Source organism: Egretta garzetta, unplaced genomic scaffold (assembly GCF_000687185.1).
Source record: "Egretta garzetta isolate BGI_Z169 unplaced genomic scaffold, ASM68718v1 scaffold264, whole genome shotgun sequence".
NCBI lineage: Eukaryota > Metazoa > Chordata > Aves > Pelecaniformes > Ardeidae > Egretta > Egretta garzetta.
In genome coordinates, this window is record NW_009259685.1 from 4,896,267 (window position 1) to 4,908,656 (window position 12,390).

Here is a 12,390-nt window from a genome sequence, read left to right on the forward strand (position 1 = left end):
TTGTCATTTTCAAAGAGAGTGAAATTCTCCACTACCAAATATCTTAGATAAACTTTAAAAAAAAAAAAAAAAAAGGGTGATTTTGTCACAGCATTTAGGTCCAAACAAAACAAGGGGACTCGTAAAAAAAAAAACCCAAACCAGACTGTCTTCTCAAAAAGGTTTGCTTAAGTTAGTGTATGTAATATTTCTTCTAATAGCACATGTAATTTAACATTGTGTATTTCCAATGTACAAGATTTGTCTTCACACAATTTGTACTGCATAGTCCATGCATGTATACTCATTCTGTTTGTGAAAACAAACCCACCAATTTTCTGCAGTATTAGAAGTCTAATCTTATATGCTGGTTTTAATCTATTTTAGGAATTAGTATGATGTCTAATACATATTGCTAGGCCTGGTTTACCTACATAAGGAACAAGTAATTCAGAAACTAACTAACTGTACCATTTTATTGTTGTAACTGGACTTGCATCTACCTATTAACTCATTAAATAAAGGTCTGATTGCATTTCAAAAATTGTAAAAATAAATACACTGAATAAATAAAGTTAATCTGTTTATACCGTAGGTATAAATTGCATTGTAAATTAAAGATAACAAACTGAGAGGTGCTTTACATAATGTATATTATCCATGCACATAGAAATACTGTGGGTAGATATCTTGCAGTTTCATAACTTCAACATGCACTTTTGCATTGCTGAATGGAAAAACAGCAATGTAAGACTTCATTGTTTTTAATCCTTACTTGAATTTGCGATTACTACACCAAGAAATCAGACTTTAGTAGTCCATCTTTATCTTCAGATGAAGTTTAATTGAAGCACTTTGCATGGACCCTTCAGGGATCTCTTTGAAATAATTATTGTTAATATATATTAAAATATCTAAATGAAATTCATTGTCTGAAAGATTTCAAAGTGGTCATAGTGACACAGAAGATTTTGATTAATTGAATGTGAACTCCTGAATATCAACAGGTTAAATGGAAATACACATTATTACTGTAAATTCAATAACTGAGAATTTGGCTCATCATAAAATGACTGGCTGCATAAAGGAAGATATAGAAACTGCTTCTCTCTTTGTAACATTGTCATATGGTGCAACACTTGAGTGAAGAAAAAAACAGAAAAAAAAAAGTTCCTGTTTTTTAAATTGCATGAAGCCACACAGTAGCCTAGTAGTGCTGAGTGGCTGGGAGGGAGAGAAAGGGAAATGGAGAGACTGGGCTGGAAAGACCACATTCTTTCCCTTTCAATTTAAATAGCAGCAGAAAGGAGAATCTATTAGACTACCCTATACTCATCCACCCAGGAATCATTCCAGTAAGAGTTCAAAAATGACTTGCATATTTCTGCATTTGAAGGCAGGGGGGTGTCTGTGGAAGAAGGACTCTTTTTCTGCATAAGCCTCTTGAGAATGGGGACTGGGGTAAATATGTATGTAAATCAATGTTTTGGCATAAAACCTGCAAAGAAGAGAGACACTAAAGTTTTATTCAGCGGCTCCACCAGCTAAGGAAGAAACACCCAACAAAGCTGGTTTATATTTATGAGAATGCCACATCCTCAGAATCATAAACCTTGTTTCCTACAAAATACCTCCCCCCCCCGACTTTGAAATGCCAAACTAGACATGCAGAATAGTTATATTCCCCTAAGCTTGAAACTGTTTTATTTTAAGTAATGTTAGTTACCTAAAAGCAAAGAGTTCATGCTTGAGTACAACATAATGTTATACTCCAGGCATGAAATTTTGTCATGAAATATTGCTAACTTATTAGATTCTTACAAGATTATTAGACAAAGTTTAAGAACATTTATAGGTTTCATCCAGCTTCATCCAGCTAGTATTTGAGATTGAATATATTAAAATTTAATATGGAGAATGATCAAATGAAAAAACTTATCGTCTTAATATTAAAACCATTGACTTCTTACTGCATTTGTGCATGCACAATACTGTTTACTAATTCTGTATTACACCTGGTCATATCAACAAATAATGCAGCCGATGTCAACAAATAATGCAGCTGATGTCAACGAGTATTCCACATTTCATTTCTCTACAGGAAAATGAGAATTTTTAGGTGTATCACCCATTGTTTCCTTTTAGAAAAAGAAAGTAACTGTCTCTGCAGCCTGTTTATTTCAGTTCAACCCAAGTAACAAAGATGTCATTTCCATGGAAGACTGAATACCAAATGTTGGTACAGCAAAGTGATATATATCAGTTGTTCCCTGTTCTCTGAAGTGGATGACACTATTTGAACTTCCAGGTTAGATTCAACCAGAGATGACAATTTTATATAATGTAGCAGAAGGGGGAGTCTCATTTCAGTGTGTGAACAGAATTGTCTGCCTTTCCTGCATATTCATATTTACATATCTGTGGAATCTCATGTTTTGACTTTTTAAAACACTTCAGAGGTGCTTTTTGTATCGTCTTTCTAGATAGTGACAACTCTGTACTGTAAATGCTAGAAGTTTAATAATTCTGTTGATATGAAACATCTCAGAAAGGGAGATTGACTCTTCATGTGGTAGGAAGTCTTTGCAATGAAAAACAGGGAGGAAGGACTGTGGATTAAGTAATTCTTCTTCTTCCTAATAGTTGTGCCTTCCTGAAAAAATGACCTTAATGACTAGGCTACTCCACTCTGCAATACATGCTATCTGAACGGCAAAAGAGTACATACCTTCCAAGTACAGTACAAGGCCTAATTTTTCATCAACTTTGTAATACATACATACTGTAATAAGAAGATAGAGTCCTCCACACTTGAACATAATGCAACTTTTATTCTTTATTACACTGTTGGTCATGCACAGTTGCAGGTATATATATGTATTGGGTTCATGTGGCAAGGTCTTGGTAGTGGGGGGGCTACAGGGGTGGCTTCTGTGAGAAGCTGCTAGAAGTTCTCCCTGTGTCCACCGCTGGCCAAGGCCAAGCCAATCAGTGGCAGTGGAAGTGCCTCTGTGATAACATATTGAAGACACCGGTGGGGCCAGCTGTCCCCCTGCAGCCCATGGAGGTCCATGGTGGAGCAGATCCCCACCTGTAGCCCGGGGAGGACCCCACGCTGGAGCGGGTGGATGCCCAAAGGGAGGAGGCTATGACCCCGTGGGAAGCCCGCGCCAGATCAGGTTCCTGGCAAGCTATTGCAGACCCGTGGGGGGAGGAGCCCACGCCAAAGCAGGTTTGCCGGCAGAACTTGTGACCCTGCAGGGGACCCAGCGCTGGAGCAGTCTGCTCCTGAGGGACTGCACCCAGTGGAAATTATGGGCCCATGCTGGAACAGTTCATGAAGAACTGTAGCCCGTGGGAAGGACTCACATTGGAGAAGTTCATGGAGGACTGTCTCCTGTGAGAGGGACCCCACGCGTGAGCAGGGGAAGAGTCCTCTCCCTAGCAAGAAGAAGCGGCAGAGACAATGTGTGATGAACTGACCCCAACCCCCATTCCCGTCCCCCTGTGCCGCTGGGGGGAGTAGGTAGAGGAGCTGGGAGTGAAGTTGAGCCCAGAGAAGAAGGAAGGGGTGGGGGGAAGGTTTTTAAGATCTAGCAGGTTTTCTCCTCTCTCTGATTTTGATTGATAATAAATTATTTTTTTTTCAAGTTGAGTCTGTTTTGCCGGTGATGGTAACTGATAAAATGATCTCTCCTTGTTCTTATCTCGACTCACAATCCTTTTGATTTACTTTTCTCTCCTCTGTCTGGTTAGAGGGGAGTGATAGAGCAGCTTTGGTGGGCCACTGGCGTCCAGCCAGGGTCAAACCACCACAATATATCACTGAGATCAGTATCTAATCTGTGCAGAATTAGTTGACGGACTCACAACTGCTTCAATTTATTTGTCATACTAGAGCAAACAGTCTTTTTCAGACTTTGTCATAATACTTTTTCAGTGTTGCAGATGTTAAGGAGAATTTCAATAATTCATGACAATCATTTAGACTGCTCATGTATAAACATGTAACCCAGAGCTGCCAGCAATGCAGCATGACATATAATTACTATTGTTGATAATGCTTGTTTCTTTTGAGAACTGGTTAAAAAAGATGCACTTATTATACTTGAATACTTTATTTTATCATCTATTAATGCCATGTTGACCAGAGCAATCTGCACAAATGCCTTGAGAAAAAAGTGAAAGCACAAGGATACATCATGTTAACATATCTACTCCTTAAAGTGTAGGAACCAGTTTGGATTTTGTTTAATTGGGTATATGAGAATTTATTCTAAACAGTACCATTATGCTCCTCATTATTTTTGTGGCCACTATAATGTGATGTGTTATTTGCTGTCAGCAGAGCTCTCTCTCTCTAGCTCTCTCTCTAGCTATCACTCTTTGAACAGAAAGACAAATTACTTTTTTTTTTTTTCCCCTAGCCTGGTACAGATGAATATGCATATATTTTTCTGCCCTATCTATATTTTGCTCCCATTAGCTTACAAATAACAAATATAACATTTTTATTCCCTACGTTTCCCACTCCGGTGAATTGGTGTTTGAGAATGACTCCGCTCTTTGAAAGAGCTTATCTATAAATATAATTCAGCTGGAGAATAGAATAAACATTTAATAAATAGGCAGTGATTTCTTCCTAAACTTTGCTGTGAGGGCAGTGTGGGCATGTGGTGGCAAATACACTTATGAGCTAAGCAAACCTCACATGGAAAGTGTTGGGGGGCAAGGGGAGTGAGGGGCTCACTGTGTCCTGAGAAGGGACCCATGGAACAGAGGCCTCACACAGTAGCAGCAGATGTCTGTGCTCAGCTTCTCTTTGCTATTTAGCTGGGCCTCAGCAAGTGTGGTGGCCCAGAGCAGCAAGGTGGGGCTCAGACGGCACACAAACCAGCAAGAGATATCAAGAATAACAAGGATTTTATAGGAATGTTAGTAACAAGCAGAAGTACAAGGAAGAGATAGGTTTGCCAATGAAATGAGCTGGCAAATTAGTTACAAATGACACAGGAAATTTTGGGTTCCTCAATGCCTTATTTGCCGCAGCCTTCATGGGTCAAGTTATCCTCCAAGTGTCTATGGTGTGAAGCAGCAGCAAAGAAAAGGGTAAACCCTGGAGGAGAGTTGATTTAGGGATCATCTTTAAAAATGGGAATCTACAAGTCTATGAGATCTGACAGGAAACCTCCAAGGGTGCTAGAAGAGGGGGCTAACATCACTGCAGAGCCACTCTTCATCATTTTTGAAAAGTCACAGAGGCCAAGGGAAGTTCCTGATGACTAGAAGGCAAGTATTACATCCATGTACAAAAAGGGCAAAAGAGAAGATTTGAGAAACTACAGACCAGTCTGCCTCACTTCAGTCTCTGGGAAAATTATGGAGCAAGTCCTCATGGAAGTTATTTCCAGGTTGATGAAGGACAACAAGGTGTTTGGGAAAAGCCAACAAAGATGCTCCAAGGGTAAATCATGATTTACCAACTTCATTGCTTTCTGTGACAAAACAATTTGCTCACTGGATAAGGGCAAAGCTGTCAATGTCAGACTATAGCAATTTGACATAGTGTCCCCACAATATCCTTGTTGGTAAACTGATAAGACATAGACTGGACAAATGGACCAAGGGATGGATGAAAAACTGGCTAACTGCTAAGCTCAAAGGATAGTGGTTAATAGCTCAAAATCAAGCTGGCAGCCAGTAACAAGTGGAGTTTCTCTGAGGTCAATAGTGTGTCTGATACCATCCAGTACCTTTAAAACAAGCTAGATGATAGGATTAAATGTACCCTCACCAAGTCTGTGCATATCAGCAATTGAGTAGGGGAGATAGGTATTCTGCAGGGAGGAGGTAACATTCAGAAAGACCTCGTCAGGCTGGGAGATTGGACCAACAATAATTGCATGAGAATAATTTGAAGTCCTGCACCTGGGACAGAAAAACCCCAAGCCGCAGTCTAGGATGGGGTCTGACTGGCTGGGGCATAGCTATGTTAAAAAGAACCACAGGACCTAGTGAGTAGCATACTAAACATTGGCCATCAGTGCACCCTTGCAGCAATGCAGGGAAACCATGTCCTGGGCTGCATCAGCAAGATTATAGCTTCCAGATCAAGGGGTGTGATTATCCAACTCTGCTCAGCCCTTGTTAGGCCACACCTGGAATACCATGTCCAGTTTGGTTTCCCCAGTTCAAGAGAGTCATTGAAAATCTTGAGATGGTCCATTGAAGCCTGCCAAAATGAGTAAAGTGCTGGAGAACATGATGTTCAGAGAAAGACTGGGGGACCTGTGTTTGTTTAGCCTAGAAAAAGAAGGTTCAGGGAATCCAGTCTTCCAATACCTAAAAGATAGTTACAGAGAAGGTAGAGGTACTCTCCTTACAAGGATCCACAGTGACAACAGGCAATGGGCACAAGTTACTTCCAGGAAAATTCAGTCTGGACATAAGAAAAAGATTATTCACCATGACAGTAACTAAATGTTGGAATAAGTTGCCCAGAGAAGTGACGGAATCTCCCTTGCTGGAAATATACAGGACTGTGCTTGACAGGGCCCTGGGTGACTTAATCTAGGGTTGAATCAGATGATCTCCAGAGGCCCTTTCCACCCTAGACTTTTCTATTATTCTACATTTCAATGATTCTATGATTTTGCTTTTTGGACTTACACCACAAGACCACATGATGAGGTAAGACATAAACCGCAGAAATGAAGGCACAGAACTATTACCAGTGGAAAGTTGAATGTGCGTGGGAATATATTAAAAAATACAGTGCAGGCATTTGTGATGATTGAATATGTGGCCAAAACCTGGGAAGATCAGGTTATTTACCTGGAAGCTAGCACAAGCAAGTCAAATGTGAGGGTAAGATTTGTTTTTGATATGTAAATGATCCCAGCCGATATAAATCCAAATCTCTAAGCAGATGATGAGCAGTTCAAGAACTGTCCCAATTACAAACCAGCCCTCAGAACTGTACGTCATCTGTAGTCCCTGAAGGAATTTACACCTGATTGTTATTCAATGGGAACTTCAATACTTTTCTTCTTTATAATCATATGCTGCCTAGACCCAGTATTAACAGAATGACATTCAGCTGAGGCATAATAACCAGCCACTACATCAATACTTTCAGATGTTTCTAATCTTTCTGTCAAACAGTCATCTGTGTTTTCGGAAAATGATATGCTAGAAATGTCAGATGTTTAAAGGGGAAGTGGTCTCTTCTATATTGGATGTTTCCTTGTTTCAAACTCTGGTGTTCCTATTGCTAGTCCTTTACTATCACCTATATTAAGATCTGTGTGCATGGTTGCACTTAGTAGTGTTAGTCATGCTGTTTTTAGCTAAGCTGGTGTTAAATTTTGGCCCTGAAACAGCTTGACTATAGTAACAAGGAGTATAGTTTGGAACAATGTAAGCTGTGCTCATAGCACACCTTAGCCCACTCTTGATTTCCAAAAGAAAGTACCTTAACTTTATTTGTAGTGTGTAAAATTGTCTTGTTGGAGTTAACCTTTGAAACCCCAGAACCTGAGACCTCTGTATCATGCTAGGAGGGTGTTAAGGGTTGCCTGGACTCCAGTTCTAAGCCAGAATCTCTTATTGCCCTGGGTTCTCTGAAAGTCATGTAAATAAATCATTTCACCGATGTTACTGATGGTATTTCCACATACCAAGCCTTAAATATGATGCAGATTTTCACTTTTTTCCAGATGTTTCCTTTTTTGATCTATCTCTAATCACCTGACAGCTATTTTCTCCTCATCCATCTATTGAAAAAGGAGCCTAAAAAAAAAAGGTATCAGCTTACAACACCTTTCCATTGGACAGGCTTGTAAGATCTTTGACAAAGAACAGCAGCTTGTCTTTCATTCTCATCGTACTCCTATTTCAAACACAGAAAATGGCCCAAGGAATGAAGAGCTTTCTGCTTTCATATATTGCTAGCATGCATGCTGGAATTATCATGTTTTGGCCAGTACCTGTACAGTGTGGTCTCCAACAGTACAACACGAAAATACAACTTAAGATATGTAACAATGTAAAAGAAGGCTGCACTGTGCATAAGCTCAGCCAGAAAGTCCTTGGAGCTAATTAAGGGGAAAATTGATGAAATAATATGTCACAGGGAAAAATTTCTCAGTTCACTTAGTTTAAACTGAATCAGGATAGAAGCAGGTTATGGGTTTATTGGTGACATAAAATGAACAAGCAATCATCTGTATTTTCAGGGTCAATATCAGTAATACAACATATGAATAATAATACTAGACACTTTCAAAATTCTAGTTAGCACCTACAAATTTCTAAATATTTTTTTAATAACCAGTCCCCAAAATTTCTAACTACAAACATACACAGAACCACAATTCACATCACACCCATCCCTTCCTCAAAGGCTGTGTGGGCTACAGGCACCATTGCTCTTTCAGAAGCATGGGTTACCTATTTGCATGTGTCCCATAAGGAGGCATGGGTGCTACAGCTTTATGGGTATCTGTGTTGCTCTCTACAACCTGTTAACCCACAAGCTGGTGAGAAAGCATCCCACAAGTTCATGAACACAGAAAAATCTGAGGTGTGGGTCCCTATTTGTCGAGGTCTGCACGGTCGCCCCACTAGCTGCAGAGCAGGCAGCTCACAGTGTCTGATGGGGAGGCTGCTCTTGCTGGCCAAGGCAAAGGTGTGATGCTGGTGGGGCAACTTCTGGCAGTGTCAAACCAGGTTTTCATAGCTGCTGTTTCCACTCCAAGCTTTCTGCATCCTGTTGTGAATTTTCATGCTTCTTTTATATTTCTTTTAAGATTAATTTATTCTTTGTTTCAAAAGGCTCTTTGAAGTTCCTCAATTACTGTTTAATCCTGCTGATGGCAGTCGTCTTCTTAAATGTGATGAGGTTTTGGCAAAATACACATTTTTTTATGTTTGATACACATACATACTGTTTAACCTCACTTTCTTATTAACAAGGCTTGTTAGCATTTAATACTGAAAGATTAAGTATTAAATATTAAGATTATAAACCTTAGTACAAAAGATTTGGCAAGGACAGGCTGTGTGAACATTACCGCAATGGAATAACTACAAAAGACTCCTGCCAGAAATAGGTAGAAAGACTTCTCAGAAAAGACATTCTTCATTTTCTGGAGCTGAGCATGTGCATAGTAGTAAACAAGCATAACACTGTTGTTAGTACTTAAAAAAACCCTATCTTGACCACAGCCTGAATATATGACAAGCTTCTATGACATAACTGCAAATACAGCATGCCTGAAACCTCAAATCATACTCAGAATATATATGGTGTGTTGATACATGTTCACATTAAAAAAAAAAAAAAAAAAAAAAAGGGGGGGTTTAAGTTGTGTGATATTTTAAATTAAAAAAAAAAAAAAAAAAAAAAAGGTGGCTTAAATCTATCTACACTACTAATAGCACTGCGGATATAGCCTTAACTGCTTATTTGCATTTATTGTCTTTGTCTACCTGCTTGGACACCCAATCTTTGCTAACTTATCCAGCCAAAATGCAGAACATATGAAAGGAGATATATCTTTGCTTCATTAGTTTTTGAGAAGATGCCCTTTCCTTTTTCCAGGTGCTGTTCAATCCCAGTGGAGTTAATATGAGGCATTTAGTGTCTGCTGCAATACTGAACTATGTTTGCAGACACAAGCCAATTTTCCCTTCAAGTTTTGAAATGTTTTGTCTTTCAGGAGATTCTTGTAGCATTTGCTTATTTTTTAATGCAAGGATTCCTTTGTTATGATTCCTTTTATGACACAGGGGAGGCTTGCCAAATGTGTATCTTTTTGCAGTTTTGACAGGGCAATATTAATTTTAATTATCCTATAAGAAAATTTCTTATGATTCAAATTCTATTTCTGTTGCTACCTGATGCTTACTTGGCAGACTTCTGTGCATACTGCTATACCTGCCACTTCCTGAAATAATCTTAGGCTGAAGTTTCACAAGGAAGCTGTGCTTTGGCTGAAGAGTTTGTTTTCTGCTGTTTTAAAAAGCTGAGCCACCTTCCTGGGGGGTAGATGAGCTCCAAGCTGATGCAAGGGTAGCAGCAAAGAGGGGAAGGCAGGGTACAGACTGGAGTAAGGCATCCCCCAGTTTAGGCTGCTTTGAGCAGGAAAGCTCAGCCATCTTGTGAACCTCTGCTGACAGTATGTATGAACTAGGAGATTAAGGCCCCACAAGGAAAATAAAATTATTTTGAATGATAGACTGAGTCAGCGTCTTAAAATGTCTGCAAGACCTGCATATTAGGCTTTCTTTGCTTTGAATGCCACTGTTAACAGCCTGTGTTGCAAAAATTATGTAGAGGGTTTAGAATATTATCACTTAACAGTGCCACAGTCAATATTATAATTTCGGATAAGTGTTAGCTTACCAGTAATAGGCTTTTGCTTCTTATAAAAATCCTAGATAAAGTCTTTTATATATTGAAATGAATTACACCTTATTCATTAGAAGACAATAAAATTGCTATGCTATGAACTGGGGGCTCTGACCCAATTGTCTGATGGGGGAAGGGTGGGGCAAGGTCCGGTGTAATGCCAAAAGATTGTACTTTATTAGACCTGACTGATTTCTGCTCTATTATTATCTATTTTTAAATGCTTATTTCTTAAGTTCTCAGATAGCACCAAGAGTTCCTCTGGGAAGGGAGGGAGTCTGTTAAACGATTATTAAGCTATATTAGTATTCCTGTTACAATACTATTTTTGGTTTATGGTGAGCATGTGGACAGTGGTGAAGATGGGAAGCAGGAGACAAAATAACACAACTTCTGGACAAATCTGCCCAGAGGACGGTATGCACACAGAGCAGGACGGAAGAATTGGTAAGAAGCATCAACAAATCACTGCATTGGTTCATGGTTGAAATGCCAGCTGTGTTTGCAACATCTCTTGGCAAAGCTTAGGTTTACGATGAGGGTGCACTCTCAAGTTACTACCTTGAACATAATGTTTGAAGCGGGGTGTCAGCAGCCAATCTGTCAAGACTTTCAGAAAGGAACAAAGTGGTTTTAATAAGAAAACAAAACAACACACAGCAAACTTCAAGACAGAGGGACAGGTGCTTCAAGTGTAAAAACTTCAGTGAAAATAGAAAGGTAAAATCAAGAAGTTAATCTTAACATATTCAGCTCTGCCACAGGGAGAAAGGTAAACAATGGGGAGGAAAGGACAAGACCTGGCTGCAGTTGTGTACTGACAAGAACTCCCAAAGCACTTTGACAAAGAGAGGAAATGATTAACTTGTGTTACACAACTGAGAACTTCAATATCTCTCTAACTTCATGTAGTGGTTTAACCCCATCCAGCTTTACTGGTCACACTCTAAGACCCCAGAATGTGCTGGTTTTGACTGGAATAGAGGGGTTTTTTTCCATAGTAGCTAGTATGGGACTATGTTTTAGGTTTGTGCTGAAAACAGTGTTGATAATACAAGGATGTTTTCATTATTGCCAAGAAGTGAGCAGACATTCAGATCGATGGCATTTGTCTTTCCAAGAGTCAGGCCACTGAAGAACATCAAAACAACCAGCAGGTGGATCAGGCTGGTAAGATTGAAGTGGCTCAAATGGATCTGGACTGGCAACATAATGGTGAGTTAGTTATAGCTCAGTGGGCTCACAATACCTCAGTCTACCAAGGAAGAGATGCAACATATAGATGGGCTTGTGGTCAAGGGGTGGACTTGACCATGGACACTATTGCACAGGTTACCCATGAATGCCCAAACAGTCCTTTTTGGTGCCCAATGTGGGGCTCAAACAGGTCAGGACTGTGACTGTGGGCAAGGCCACACTGGAGCAGGTCTATCTCTGAAGGTATTGTGGCCCATGGAGAAGACCACGCTGCAACAGGTGCACCTCAAAGCGACTGTGGCTGTGGATAAGTCTATGCCGCAGCAGGTAGACCCCTGGAGAGACTGTGGCTCACAGATAAGGTTCCATTTGGAGCAGCTACACCTCTAAGGGACTGCAGTCTGTCCATGTCTGAGCAGGGGCAAGGGGAAAAGTTCACTGCAATGTTAAACCCTGTGGTCTGGTCCAAGGGGCCAGGGATGGAGATGGTTAATGGAAATATCTTTAAATTGTTGTAATGCATGATTTGAGTTGCATGTTATGGGAATTACTATAGTAGAAACCACCTGAACCACCGGAGGAGAAGCCTTACAAGAAGCAGTGCAAGCGCAGCACCTGACCTGAGCTGTCTTTGGTGCCCAGTAACTCCACACAACACAGCACCTCTCCTGTCCTGAGTGACCGCTATAATGGATGGAGCCCAAAGTCATGGACTAAATGAACTTAGAGGACATTTTGTGAACATTTTAAGGGCATTTTATGAGGGCTGGTCCATAGACTAAGGGAATGATATCTGTGTA